The sequence below is a fragment of the Zootoca vivipara genome, chromosome 2 (assembly GCF_963506605.1).
Source record: "Zootoca vivipara chromosome 2, rZooViv1.1, whole genome shotgun sequence".
NCBI lineage: Eukaryota > Metazoa > Chordata > Lepidosauria > Squamata > Lacertidae > Zootoca > Zootoca vivipara.
In genome coordinates, this window is record NC_083277.1 from 19,070,812 (window position 1) to 19,085,478 (window position 14,667).

The 14,667-nt window shown below is 48.2% G+C and overlaps 1 protein-coding gene across 1 annotated transcript in view; it reads left to right on the plus strand.

Moving 5' to 3' along the window:
- Positions 1-3,832: 3,832 nt before the first annotated feature.
- PLXNB1 (plexin B1) overlaps positions 3,833-14,667 on the plus strand; it is a 136,585-nt gene continuing 125,750 nt past the window's right edge. Inside the window, 1 exon segment of the mRNA XM_060271238.1 lies at positions 3,833-4,388. The gene's annotated coding sequence lies outside the window, so the exon portion shown is untranslated.

The following is a 14,667-nucleotide window of genomic DNA, read 5'->3' on the forward strand; positions in this document are numbered from 1 at the left end:
TTTGGCCTACAATTCCCATGATCCCCAGCTAACAGGATCAGTGGTCAGGGATGATGGGGATTGTAGTCCAAAACATCTGGAGGGCCGCAGTTTGGGGATGCCTGCTAAAATTTAGCATATTCAAAGAAGTTGCGCTGTGCCATAGAAGCAAGCGGGGTTGGCCTTGCCCCGCTCCCATGTATGTAGGAGAACAATAGCCAGAGTCTGGTGTATCTGAGCTGGAAACTGGAGGTGGAAAGCCGGAAGCTGCATGTCTTGCTCTGTGCTGCTCTTTGGGGTTCCCCTGGAAACCTAATGAAGAGGCAAGATCTGTTGGGGTGTTAATGCCGTGAGCCCCTCCACCCTATGCTTGGGTTGTAAATATGTACAAATAAAACCATATATATCCTAAAGACACCACAATCTTTGCTGGCCTTCGTTCCAAGGAAACCAAACCTGGATAAGCGCAGGAACTGAGCCTTTCGCTGCTCTGAGATCAGGGTGGGGCATTTCAATATCATAGTGCCCTCTAGGCTGGTTAGTGTTTGCAATGGGGAACAAGTATTAGTAACTGCGGAAGCAAACAGGTCTGCAGTTTGAATGGGAAGCCATGTGCATTTAGGGCTCCTCCAGACATTCTTTTAAATTGTGCATTCATGATAGAATCAGGGCAATTATACACAATCCTGTCTTCAATACAGTTTGCATTTGCAAAAGTTATGGGGCAGTCATACTGCTTCATTTCCAAAATAACATAATACAGTCATACCTCGGTTTAAGTACGCCTTGGTTTGAGTATTTTCAGTTTAAGTACGCCGCGGACCTGTCTGGAACGGATTAATCCACTTTCCATTACTTTCAATGGGAAAGTTCGCTTCAGGTTAAGTACGCTTCAGGTTAAGTACGGACTTCCGGAACCAATTACACTCACACCTCGGGTTAAGTACGCTTCAGGTTGAGTACTCCGCAGACCCGTCTGGAACAGATTAATCCACTTTCCATTACTTTCAATGGGAAAGTTTGCTTCAGGTTAAGTACAGACTTCCGGAACCAATTGTGTTTGTAAACCGAGGTACCACTGTAGAGTGGTTGCTGAATCAGGCCAGTGGCCCATCTAGTCCAGAAACCTGTTGTCACAGTGGCCAACCAGAAGCCAATCAAATTTTCTGTTTCTTTATTTATTCTTGTTCCACTTTTGGCATCCTATAGTGCAAGAGTGTCCCTCTGGATGGCAATCATGTGGCAGCACGGGGGGAGCATCTCAGAACAACTAATACAGCGGCGTGATGTGTGGATGGTCCAGTATAAATTTGCCACCAATGCACTATTACTGTGCAACGATGTGGTGTAGAACACAGCCGTAAAAAAAAAAAAGTTGGGGAAAAGGGCATAAACCTCTCCTCTCACCATACCCAGAACGCAATGGATGTGTGACAGATACCTGTGGTTTCTCCATTTCAGGAGCAAAAAAACAAAACAAAAAAAAAAAACCCACATTTGCAGCTGTGAATAAATGTCCTGAACATGCACCCCCAAACTTCGGCCCTCCAGATGTTTTGGCCTACAACTCCCATGATCCCTAGCTAACAGGACCAGTGGTTGGGGAAGATGGGAATTGTAGTCCAAAACATCTGGAGGGCCGAAGTTTGGGGGTGCCTGGTCCTGAACATAGTAAGAGGTTTTCAAAAAAAAAGAGACGACTCCTTGCCTAGGATGTTGTGCAGTCAGCACAGCACCAACCCAGCTTGTGTTCTAAGGAATAAAGTTCAGGAATATCACATATTAATGCAGTTTAAGTCACTCCTTTCCCCACCGCCCCTCGGACACATAGATAAGATGTTTGTCCTTTTTTAAAGGAATGGGGAAGCAATGAGCACGAACAGTAGAATCCGAAATGGCCTGTTGCATGAAATAGCATGCACTGCAGTCAATCGAGGGCAAGCAAGCTGGCATGGCAACTCGAAAACCTGCAGGACGGGAAGTTGCCCAGTCAAATAACAACCTTCAGATCTCTGCTTCCGCTCCTCCTCCTCCTGACCTCCCTTTTTGAGAAAAGTGGCAGGTTCTGAAGTGGTTTTTAAGCAGTATGCTTAAGGTAATCAGCGGTTTGGTTCTCGGCAGAGCACAATGTACAATGTGAAAGATTGAAGTTAGTATAAGAAAGATAAGATTGTTCTTTGTTGGGCTTGCGGGGGGCAAACAAGACCTGATGCCATCCTTGCAATTAGCAAATGGTACAAAAGGCCTTTTTAAGAGTAGCAAAAAAATAATAATAAAGAGACTTGAGGCACCTTAAAAGACTAGCCCATTTATAATGCCCTAAACCAGGGGTCAGCAAACTTTTTCAGCAGCGGGCCGTTCCACTGTCCCTCAGACCTTGTGGGGGGCCGGTCTATATTTTGAAAAATATATATGAATGAATTCATATGTCCCACAAATAACCCAGAGATGCATTCCAAATAAAATAACACATTCTACTCATGTAAAAACACCAGGCAGGCCCCACAAATAACTCAGAGATGCATTTTAAATAAAAGGACACATTCTACTCATGTAAAAACACCAGGCAGGCCCCACAAATAACCCAGAGATGCATTTTAAATAAAAGGACACATTCTACTCATGTAAAAACACCAGGCAGGCCCCACAAATAACCCAGAGATGCATTTTAAATAAAAGAACACATTCTACTCATGTAAAAACATGCTGATTCCCGGACCGTCCGTGGGCCGGATTTAGAAGGTGATTGGGCTGCATCCGGCCCCCGGGCCTTAGTTTGGGGATCCCTGGCCTAAACCTTCGTGGACTCAAAGCCCACTTCGTCAGATGCATTAAGAGAAATTTTAATTGGCAAGCATATGAAGGAGAAAATTGTAAAATGCAGGATGGATGGCAACGAGATGCAAATAACTGCAGCCAGTGATCATTAGAGCATTATGCTAAATGGGCTCACCTTTTACAATAGCAAATTGGTGATAATTTACTCAGCGTTGCTGAGATGATTGTGGTTAATGAAGTAAGTCTACATATCTATATATTCCATATGCAACATTATACATTTGTAGAAGTGCTCTTTTCTCCACGCAGCACCCTGCATAGGAGACTGGGCAGGCTAGGGGAGCATGGCACACAGTGGGTTCCACCAGGGCAGTTTTTTGGGGCAGACATCCAGGTCCCCAGAATGCAGCTGGGCTGGCTTACCACATTTCAAAGCACATTTAATAATACACAGGCACACATGTAACTTGCAACTTAGGCACATTTAACATCTTCACCTTTATGTGCCTGGCAAAAAAATTTTTTAAGGGGGTGGAAAGGAGCCCGTCCATCTGGGGGGACTTTGGTAACCCCACCCACGCCATTGAACCCAATGTGTTTTGGCTATATGCGGTGTTGGTGCCCCGTGTAAATTGAGAGTCTCCTGCGCGTCCAGTTAAGTCTGCATCATTTGCATCCAACACTTGGGGAAGGGCGGGGGGCACCTGACCCGATCCTATCCACTGAACGCGGGCCTCGTCTTGGGTGGCGACGGGTCCCCTCTTAAACTTACAGTACCTACGAACAAAACTCCTAAGCCTGGCTTGGCTGGAGAGCTGGGCGAACGCATGGCGTCCCATGCGCTCCTGTCTTACCCTTTCTACGTGCCGGGGATTAATAAAGTCCCAGGCAGCGCGGTGGTCTCCTGGGTCCGCCTTATGTTGCCAAAGGGATCTCCCCACTTGGGTTCAGCGCTGTGTACCATTCCAGGCGGGGCGTTGCGGAGTTGTGGGGGTTAGAGAGAGAAGGAGCAGCTCTGGGGGCTTGGCTTGGCTTTTGTCCGCCCTTCATTCTCTCTCTCTCTCTCTCTCTCTTTTTGCAGTAGCCGCTCGCTCTCAGCAGGGGCTCCCTCGCCTTGCCTCCTTGTTTGCTTAGCGGCGGGCCGGCCGCAGAACTACTTTTGCGCACACAGCAGCAGCAGCAGCAAACAGCCGCGTCGCCCTCCCGGGTTTTTGTGCGCGTGTGAGTGCGCGCGCCGCACTCTCTTCCAAGGAAACCCGACGGATTGACTGGGGCGCCCCGCGGCAGCGTGCCTGGAGGAGCCGTGCCTTTTCCGCGCAGCCCGATCGCCCAAGGAAGAGGAGGGATAACCGTGGGGGGGCTTGTTGACACAGGCACGATCCCGGGAGTTGGAATTCCCCCCACATACACACACCACAGAAACACACACACCCAACGCGAAGGTGACGGGGGACCCTGGCGGCTGCAGCTGGTGCAAAAGAGTGCTGTGCGCGGAAGAGGCTCTGCTACTTAACTGCTTTAACGTCCCTTATTATTGTCCTGGATCAAGAAGGGAGAAGACGACTCGATCCACCACCCCTGCTCTCTTCCGCTTCTTCCCCGGTCCACTTTCGCCGGAGATGGCATTTTGGGTGAGTTGCTCACTTGCTTTTCCCACCTCACCCCCGGCTAAATTTGCGTTCTCTCTTTTGTTTGCACGCTCCCTCCGAGACCTGGTGGCTTCTGCCCGGGCTGGGAGAAGCGGCAGCAGCAGCAGAAAAGAAAAGAAAAGAAGGGAAAGTGGGCTTTTGTGGTATGTGTGCTTAATATTTTTTGCATTGAGAGTGGTGGAAAGGGGGATCGCGCAGAGCCCTTCCCCCTCCCCATCTTTCTCCCCCCCCCAGTTTCATTTTCTGCACCTCGTCTTCCCAAGTTTTCCCCTCCGGCGCTCATTCATTTTCCCCTGCCCTCCCTTCCCTTCCCTTTCCCGGCGCAATCGAGGCGGCGCACGCGGCTTTTGAATGCAACTTTTCTACGCCGCGCAAAAGGGCATCGGGTTTGGGCGGTTTGCTGGGCCGGGTCCCTCGGAACTTATTTGGGAGGCCGCCGATCTGGTTTGGGGGGTGGGATGGGGGGCCGGCGTCGCCTCCCTCGCCGGGCACTGAGGAGCACTTGTATACACATCTGTGCGTCTGTGTGTGAGTTGGCCGGCCGCTGCGTCCCCGGGAGAGCGAGGTGTGTTTACAAGGAGAGCCTCCGGCCTTCCAGAATGACCCTTTTATTCTTGCCTGCCCGCTCGCCTCCCCCCCATTTCGCTTGCAGCCCCACCCCGGCAGCTTAGCAAGAGGGGTGTGTGTGTAAGGGCGCCTTTCTGCCACTTTTAAGCCTTGCCAAGGGAAGATGGGTTTGGCTGGACTTTTCCCTCCAAAGAGACCAGCAGTGTTCCTTGGGAATCTCTCGGTTTCAGCCATCATAGCCCTCTAGAGTGGCCCCCATCTCCCTGTCCCATTTGTCTGGTGGAGGAAGAAGGGGGAGAGGAGAGCCATCCAGCAGTGGCAGCAGCAGCAGCAGAGACCCTTCCCCTCCGAGCACTCGAGGGCTGGACTTGGTCCCACCCCCTCTGCCTCCTTTGTTCAGATGGAGGTGCTTGTTTGTCCCACTGGGAGCTCTGGAAGAAACACGAAACCTGCTTACCAGAAGGAGGGAGAAGTGGGGTGGATGCGGGGAGAGCCCCATGCTCCTCTCTGAAACCTGTCTATATTATGGGGAGTTGGGGGCACGCAATGGGGGGACGACGACAGAATAGCTGGTGTACTTTTTTGCCCATGTGCATGCTTAGAGGGAGAGGCTGAAGGGCTTTAGGGAGGGAAAGTCCTGCTGAAGGGGAGACGGAAGATAGCCCTGCAAAAGTTCCAGCGATTTTTGCTCTGTGTTTTGAACAGGGAGTGTCCCTCTCTGTGTACATTATTACGCACATGCACACCCTTCTTGTGATCTGTTAGCAACAAGATTCTCGGAGATGTTCAGTGCAAGTAAAGAAGATCTCAGTTTGCACTCTCACCTCTTCCCAACTTTTAGGCTAAGCATGCCCAGATTTGATGGCGTGCAAGAACTTTGTCTGCAGAGTTGGCGGTTTCTGAGTAAAAAAAAACACCCAACAATCGTGTGCTTAAAATCACTTAATTGTTGGGTATAGTTCCCCATTTGACCATCCTTTTGTGCTCATCCCAATCAAAGAGGCGAATGGGATGATTCACCCTCTCTCCCCCTCTGTGCATGTTAATGAGGTAGTAAAAAATTTATGTACAGTATCCTGGGCAAACGGTAGTTATTACATGGCAATTAATTCGGAATCAAACCTGTGTGTGCTTTGCAAGCATGCTAGAAGTTGTTCATTAAAGACAGATTCATTTATCAACAGAGTTTATAATTCACACACAGGAGCTCCCCTTCTGGATTTTTTTATTTTTTATTTGGCGGGGTCGGGATTGTGGCTTGGGTTAAACCCCTGTCTCCCGCAGGCTCTGGTCCCAGTCTGGATCAGGTCCCCCCCCCCAGAGGCAGATGTTTATGGCTAAAAAAAAAGGGGAAGGGCATTTGCAGGGCCAAGCTGTTCTCACAGTGGCCAGCCAGGTGCCTGTGGGAAACCTCCAAGCAGGACAGGAGCACAACAGCACTGCTCACCTGTGATTCCCAGCAACCGGAATTCTGTGTCATGCAGCCTCTGACAGTGGAGGCCTTTGTGTTCATTCATCAGATGTCAGAATAAGAATATGGCTTTCTTTTTCTTTTTATAATTTGTTCTTGTAGTATTTGTTAGCGTTTCTTCTCTTTTGTTCATTTGCGATGTTTGTTGCACTTGCAGAAAACCCAATAAAATATTATCTTTTTAAAAAAAGGATAGGAAAGTGGCAAAAGCAAGCGGGGGGGGGGTCCTTCTTTTCCCCTGACCCCCGTTTGGGTCACAACTGAGGCTGCCATCCAAGCGCCACTTAACCTGAGAGTAAACCCCACTGGAACATAGGAAGCTGCCTTCTGCTGAGTCAGCCCAGTGGCCAGTTGAGCTCAGTGTTGTCTGCAACAAATGGCAGTAGCTCTCCAGAATTTCAGACGCTGGACAATCCCACTCTGGGGAGTGAACCTGTGAGTTCCTGGAGGCTGAACCTGGGACTTTCTGCTGACACTGCAGATGCTCTGCCCACTCAGCAACAGCCCTTCCTCCGATCTTAATCCAGCAGAGCTTCTGGGCTGGACGTGGTTGGGATTTCCCCGTAAAGGAGTCATTATTACCATTAGCGCACCCGGTGGGTATGTAATCTATCAATACGACAGGGAACGCTTCCCTTTCAGTTTGGAATAACTGGGCTTGTTTTCAGGGTGGGGGGTTAAGAAAACCAACTATCCCCTTGCTGGGACAGCTAGTGGGATTTTGCCTTTCCCACCGGCCCTCTAGCTACTGGATATTACAGAAAACCTGAGACGTGAAACCCTCCCCTCTTTTATAAAAAAGCCAATTCTTCCCCAAAAGGACCAGCCCTCCTCCTTTAGCAGTGTAGACTTGGGAATCTGCCCTGGCAATAAATATTACTAGTTGTGGACTCATAGTACAAAATAATTGTGTTTCTTTGGAAAAGTTGCCAAACTTTGCTGTGGCTGACCTAGAGAGAGGGGAATTCGTGCTTTGGGGAGGACAGCGTTGCCTGCGCTGTGGGTGGGTTGCCAGGAGATTTCCTTTGCAAGTGTGTCAGATGTGAATCAAAAGAGAGGGGGGAGAATCGAGACTCTCTTCGCCAACAGCTGTGGCAGACGGCCACTTTCATCACCTTGCGCTGCCTGCAGAGGAGCAAATGTAACACATTGTGGTGTGACCGTTTGCCAGCAGATGTCACCCCCTGCACTGGAGAAAAATGGGAAGAGTCCCTGAAGATTTGGGGAGGAGGGGATGCCCTCTCTCTCTCTCTCTCTCTCTCTCTCTCTCTCTCTCTCTCTCCCCCTCTCCTCCGGGCAGAGGCTGGGCTTGGTGGCTTTGTTAAACCACTGCCTTTTCTTTTAGGCCAAATCCTATTGTCGCCCCATCGTCTGTTGAGGGCTTTGGGGGCATCTGCGCCCCCAAGCCACTTAACTGCATTTCCAATCGAGCTGACAGCGCTGCTGGGTCAAAAGTCCAGAAATAATGGACCACTTCCATGGGACGCTGAGCCGGGTTGGCTTGGGGGAGAGGAAGGAACATTCCTTTAAATGAAGGACATCTGGCAACGCTGCTGCTGGTTGTTGGCTCTTGGATTTACTGGGGTCAAGTGGGTGGTGCCGAGATTTTGTTTCATTCGTTTAGCAGAGGCTAAGTCACTGGGTGCATGGGTGTGGGAAGAAAAGACAAGGAGCCCCAATATAACCATGTGTACGAATGAAGGCTTTGGAATACTATATTTGGTTCTGTGGTCTCCCTGCGTAGGTTTGCAATCACAGAGGGTTGCCGTGTTAGTCTCTTGCAGCAAGAAAGAAAGCGTCCATAGGACTAAGACCAGGTTTTTCTAAGCAAGTGTCTTCATAATCTGATGTGCAACATGGACATTGAAGGTTATGGATGCCCCATGCATCCATCTGTCCGGCTTCTCAAAAGTCCTTTTCTGTGACGCTGTGGTCTAAACCACTGAGCCTCTTGGGCTTGTTGATCAGAGAGTTGGCGGTTCGAATCCCTGCGACGGGCTGAGCTCCTGTTGCTCTATCCCTGCTCCTGCCAACCTAGCAGTTCGAAAGCACGGCAGTGCAAGTAGATAAATAGGTGGGAAGGTAAACAGTGTTTGCGTGCACTGAGGGCCTTCTCAGTAGTGGCACCCGCCCTGTGGAACACCTTCCCATCAGATGTCAAGGAAATAAGCAACTATCTGACTTTTAGAAGACATCTGAAGGCAGCCCTGTTTAGCGAGGTTTTAATGTTTGGTGTTTTATTGTGCTTTTAATTCTCTTTGGAGCCACCCAGAGTGACTGGGAAAACCCAGGCAGATGGGTGGGGTATAAATAATAAATTGTTGTTGTTGTTGTTTGTTGTTATTATTATTATCCATCACGGTGTCCCGTTGCGCTAGAAGCGGTTTTGTCATGCTGGCCACATGACTGGAAAGCTATCTGTGGACAAACGCCGGCTCCCTCGGCCTGAAAAGCGAGATGAGCGCCGCAACCCCATAGTCGCTTTTGACTGGACTTAACTGTCCAGGGGTCCTTTACCTTACCTTTTCCCTTTGTAGTGTGATCAGGGAACACCCAACCGTTGGCTTATGCGTGCTTGCAATTTATTCATTTATTTAAACAATTTATATGCCACTTAACTACAGTAGTCTCTAAAGCAGTTTACAAAGACACAATACAAAAATATATATAAAAAACAGTTAAATCGCCTGCTGGAATAATAATAATAATAATAATAATAATAATAATAATAATAATAATAATATAATGGCGCTGGAAGTTCAATAGGGAGGGAACCTGTCTGACCTCACCTGGAAAGAGTTCCGTAAAATTGGGCCCACAAATTGTTAAGAGCCTTGTAAATTGACCCAAGAACCTTGAACCTGGCCCAGTATCATATGGGCAGCCGGTGCAAACTTTTGAGCACATGGTGGTTCAGCATCTGCTTGAAGATCTCCAGCAAGAGAGAACGCTTTCCCCTCTGTTGGTTCCATTTTTCAACCTGTTCTTACTGCCAGATTGAGAGGGAGACTCTGCATGTTGTTGGACTACAATTCTCATCATCCCTGACCATTGGCCATGCTGAATGGGGCTGATGGGAGTTGGAGTCCAGCGACAACAGGAGGGTCATGAGGTGTGGGGTATACAGTGCATCCATAGTAGAGAGAAGAATTGCTTTCAAAGTTGAGGTTAAAAAGGTGAAAGCAGGAACACACACGCATGGGTGTTTTCCTAGGGCAGGCATCCCTAAACTTCGGCCCTCCAGATGTTTTGGACTACAATTCCCATCATCCCTGACCACTGGTCCTGTTAGCTAGGGATCATGGGAGTTGTAGGTCAAAACACCTGGAGGGCCGAAGTTTGGGGATGCCTGTACTAGGGCATGAATCCACAAAGGTTTATTCCACCAGAAATTTGTTCCTCTTTAAGGTGCTGCAGGGGTCTTAAACGTTTTGGAATACTTGGGAAAAAAGAATAGCTGAGAGGCTGGAGGTTTTGGTGTGTGCATTCAAGGCCAACATCTCTGGTTGTCATCCTAAAAAGAAAATTACATAACAGCTTTTTTAAAAAGCATGGGCATTAAAGATTCATGGCACTTCTGGAGCCCTGGCACTGGAAAGCAGCAAAGCCTTGTTTGTGCCGGAGAACTTTCACCTTCTGCAGGAAACCCAGGCCAGTTTCCCTTTGCATCGTTGGGTGGCCTTGAATGTGTTGGGTGCTCTCTAATGTTTGTAAAATAGGCCGCAGGCTACCCAAACACACGGCAGGTACTTGCAGCAGCTATCTGTACTGTTAAAAGTTCTGCATTGCTTTCGAGGTGTACAAATGGCCTTGCAGAAAAAGAAAGCACATGGCAGGTTTGTGTGGGAAGGTTTGCAGTGGTTCTTAAAGGGTGTGGCAAGTGCCGCGGAAAGATTCATGGACAATCAAAGGAACATGTAAACATGTCAGTGCATTGTAACAGAGTACAGTATAGCATAGTATCAAAATAATAATAAAAATTGGGTGTGTGTGTGTGTATACAACCAGAAACAGTATCCATGCCTCTCTCCAAGAATATTGGCTATTCTGCTCTCTGGTTCTCCACAACATATTGTTGTGAACAGGGATTTTAAACAAATACGAAAGATCAGAAAAGAGAAAGGCTTCTTTGTGTGAGAAGACGAGAGTATGTTTGTCTCAAATTAGACCTCACATAAAGGAGATTACTCACCTCTCATGGAGTTTGTATACACGCTTCATATTTAAGAGGCTGGTTTAGAATTATTTTTTGGGAATGATCCATGTTCTCACGTCGCTGTGTTGTTTGATACTTTTCTGGGTGTCCTGTGATAATAATACAAAGTAGTTGTGTTCTGTGTTGTAAATCAAGCCCAGCTAGGAGTTGCTTCTTTGTGTTTTCCAATGTATTTCTTATCAATAACTGGTCTGAATAGAGGGGAAAGCTGAAAGTTCAGAAACAGCTTTGAGGAAGACCTTGATGGAGGGTTGAGGCAAATGTGATGGGGCACCCACTTGTATTTTGCTTACCTGTGTGCCTTGTTCACTCATAATAAATCAGGCAGTGAGGTGGGGGGTATTTATTTATTTATTGTCTGAAATGGGCGAGGCGAGGGAAAACCCTCCTCAGCACACGAATGGGCCATTTTGGCCATGACTAATTCATGGGAGCATTAAAATAGTTAGGGTGTGCTCCCAACTGATGCTCTGGGATAGCTCAGTCAGTAGAGCATGAGACTCTTAATCTCAGGGTCGTGCATTCGAGCCCCATTTTGGGGAACAGATTGCAGGGGGTTGGACCAGATGACCCTCTTCCAATTCTATGAAAAGTCCGAGATACTGTGATATCTTGGGGAGGAGCTTCACGTACTTTGCCTGGGGAAGGCGAGTGTCTGAGACCCTGGAGAGCCATCAGTGTGGACAAAACCAACCTAGATGGACCAAGCACCTGACACTGAGATGTTCGTGTGTTCATTCTGGTGCTTTTTATCTCCCACCTGAAACTCACAAGGTGATCTCATTATAGCTGAAATAGCTCTCTGACAACCAGCAATGTTTCCGATTGAATGCCGCTGGTAGGACATTCACATACAGTGGAACCTCGGTTTATGAACAGCTTGGTTTACGAATTTTCAGTTTACGAACGCCCTTGGTTTATGAACGCTTCAGTTTATGAACAGCCTTCCGGAACCAATTACACCCATGCTTCGGGTTAAGTATGCTTCAGGTTGAGTACTCCGCGGACCCGTCTGGAACGGATTAATCCACTTTCCATTACTTTCAATGGGAAAGTTCGCTTCAGTTTATGAACGCTTCAGTTTAAGTACTCCGCGGACCATCTGGAACAGATTACAGTGGTACCTCTACTTACGAATGTTTCTACTTATGAATGGATCTCCGGTCCGCCATCTTGGATGCGGTTTAGATAGGATTTATTCTACTTAACGAATTTTTAGATAGGGTTGCTTCGACTTATGAATTTTTTCTCCCAATGCATTCCTATGGGATTCGACGTACAATTTTTTCCGACTTACAAATGTGCGTAATGGAACGCATTAAATTCGTAAGTAGAGGTACCACTGTAATCCACTTTCCATTACTTTCAATGGGAAAGTTCGCTTCAGTTTATGAACGCTTCAGTTTATGAACAGACCTCCGGAACCAATTGTGTTCATAAACCGAGGTACCACTGTATATGCGAACAATCCTCACACTGAGGGTGAAGGATTTCCAGTGGCAAGCAAGGAAGTACCTGCATGTGCAGAGATTAAGGCTTGCTTAAGTTTCTGATGTACCTCAATCACAGGACAGGGAAAGGAATCACAGAAGGCAGCAGATGGAAAGCACCTGTCAGTCTGCAGTAGCCAGAGACGTGATGGGAGGCCTTCCGTTGCACAGTTTGTAATATCTTTGCTAAATTCATCACTCTTATCCCGTCGCTATCACCCTTTATCTCCTTAAGCCTCTGCGCTGGCTCCCTCTCATTTTTCTACATCAGCCACAAGCTCCTGGCACCAGTGACAAAATGAATCACAGTAAGGTGTTTGTGGGAGCTGCTAGTTCCGGATGAAGGAAGCGTGTCAAAGAAGCCAAATACTTTATATTAGATCTCCAGTACAGATAACGCATGCAGGAGATCTGGGAATGTTTCCTCTTTCTCAGCTACTGAATGCTCGTAAGGGGTCTCACAGATGACTTTAAGATGAAAGTGTGTTCTCTGCATTTGCAGCATGGACTTGATCAGTAAAGTTAGTTTTGTATTTTGCGAGAAATCTGTATTAAGTTCTGCGTTGCTGCACAAACGTATGCGCTCTCTCTCTCTGCAAATTAGCCAAACAGGTTAATAATTTACCAGTTCCCCTCTTCCTTCCCTCTACATCTGTTGTAGTTTTGTAAAATCTCATTTGGGAAACAGCTTTGTTAAAGATCGCCCTCCCCTTTTCCCCATAGCACACTGTTAATCTCCTGGGAGAATGTGCTGGCATGGAAATCTTTGCAGGCTCCTTTCTGCTGCTCCTTTTGGCTCTAGCTGGAGTCCCTCCTTCTTTCTTTCTTATTTTTCTAACAATGCCCAGGGTGCCATATTTTGGAGCCAGACTAGGAGAAAGATGGAATACAGAAAGTCCAGGTTGGGATGGAAGGTTTAGTTAGCCCCTGTCGGGGGGTGGGGGTGGGGGGAGGTAGGAACTAGACTGAAAAGGCAAATGAAGAAGGCGTAAAGGTTATTTATTATCTTAGGAAGCTAGGTAAAGGTAAAGGGGACCCCTGACCATTAGGTCCAGTCGTGACCGACTCTGGGGTTGCGGTGCTCGTCTCGCGTTATTGGCAGAGGGAGCCGGCATACAGCTTCCAGGTCATGTGGCCAGCATGACAAAGCCACTTCTGGCGAACCAGAGCAGCACACGGAAACACCATTTACCTTTCCGCTGTAGCGGTACCTATTTATCTACTTGCACTTTGACGTGCTTTCGAACTGCTAGGTTGGCAGGAGCTGGGACCGAGCAACGGGAGCTCACCCCGTCACGGGGATTCGAACCGCCAACCTTCTGATCGGCAAGTCCTAGGCTCTGTGGTTTAACACCCAGCGCCACCCGCGTCCCAGGTAGGAAGCTACCTTATACCTAGTCCAACTTGTTGGCATCTGTCTCGGAAGACAGTGGATGAGTGTGCCTTTGATGGGGAAGTCAAACGATTGGATGCTGTGCATGCTGTGGTTGTAAAGACTGATACAGAAGAGACATATAGTGGTACCTCGCTAGACGAATGCCCTGCTAGACGAATTTTTCGCTAGACGAATGGGTTTTGTGATCGGAGGTTGCCTCGCAAGACAAATTCGTTTTGTGAAAAATTCATCTAGCGAATCGCGGTTTCCCATAGGAAGGCATTGAAATTCAATTAATGCGTTCCTATGGGCAATTTTTTTTAAAAAAAATTCCAATGCATTCCTGTGGGATTCGCAAGACGAATTTTCCGCAAAACGAATTGACTCACAGAACGAATTAAATTCGTCTTGCGAGGCACCACTTTACTGTATTGGTCCCTCACAAATGCTCGCATTTCCCCAACTTCCTTTTGGCAAGGAATAACAATAAGACTTTAATGGTGGTTTAAGTTTGTAATGTTAAGTCTGCATTGAACAACAATGAGCACATGATGTTTCCTTTGGGCCTTCCAGAGTAGTACTGCTATCTGACATCCTTGGGGGTGGCGAAACTTTGGTCCAGGGCTGTCTTAACCATAGGCGGCAGGGGTGTGGGGCACTCGGGCGCCTAGCTCTCAGGGGTGCCAGGCTGAGAGTCCGGGGCCTGAGAGTTGGAGTCTGAGGAAGAGCCCGCCCGCTGGTTAGAGCACTCTTCTGCTGTGATCGGCTCTGCGCCGTGAGTTTGGGGGCAACCGAACCAGCGAGGTGCTGAGGCGGCCGGCTGGCTCCACCCTCCTGCGCGCCTGGGATTGGCATAGGGCCATGGAGAGGCCTGCCCAGCGTACGCTGGTTACGCCACGAGGTGCCCGGCTTTGCTCAGTCGCCAATGCCTTGGGCTGGTTTGTTGCGCTGGGCTCCTTATACTTCCTGTTTTCTTTCTTTTCCTGCGCAGAGATAAGTGTGGTGTCAACTCCCTAAAAAAAGGTCAACAACTCTGGGCAACCGGGGGGGGGGCGGCGGCAGGCAGATCTTTGCACCCCGGCGCTGCATATGCTCAAGACGGCCCTGCTTTGGTCTTCTAGATGATGTTGGATTACAAGTCC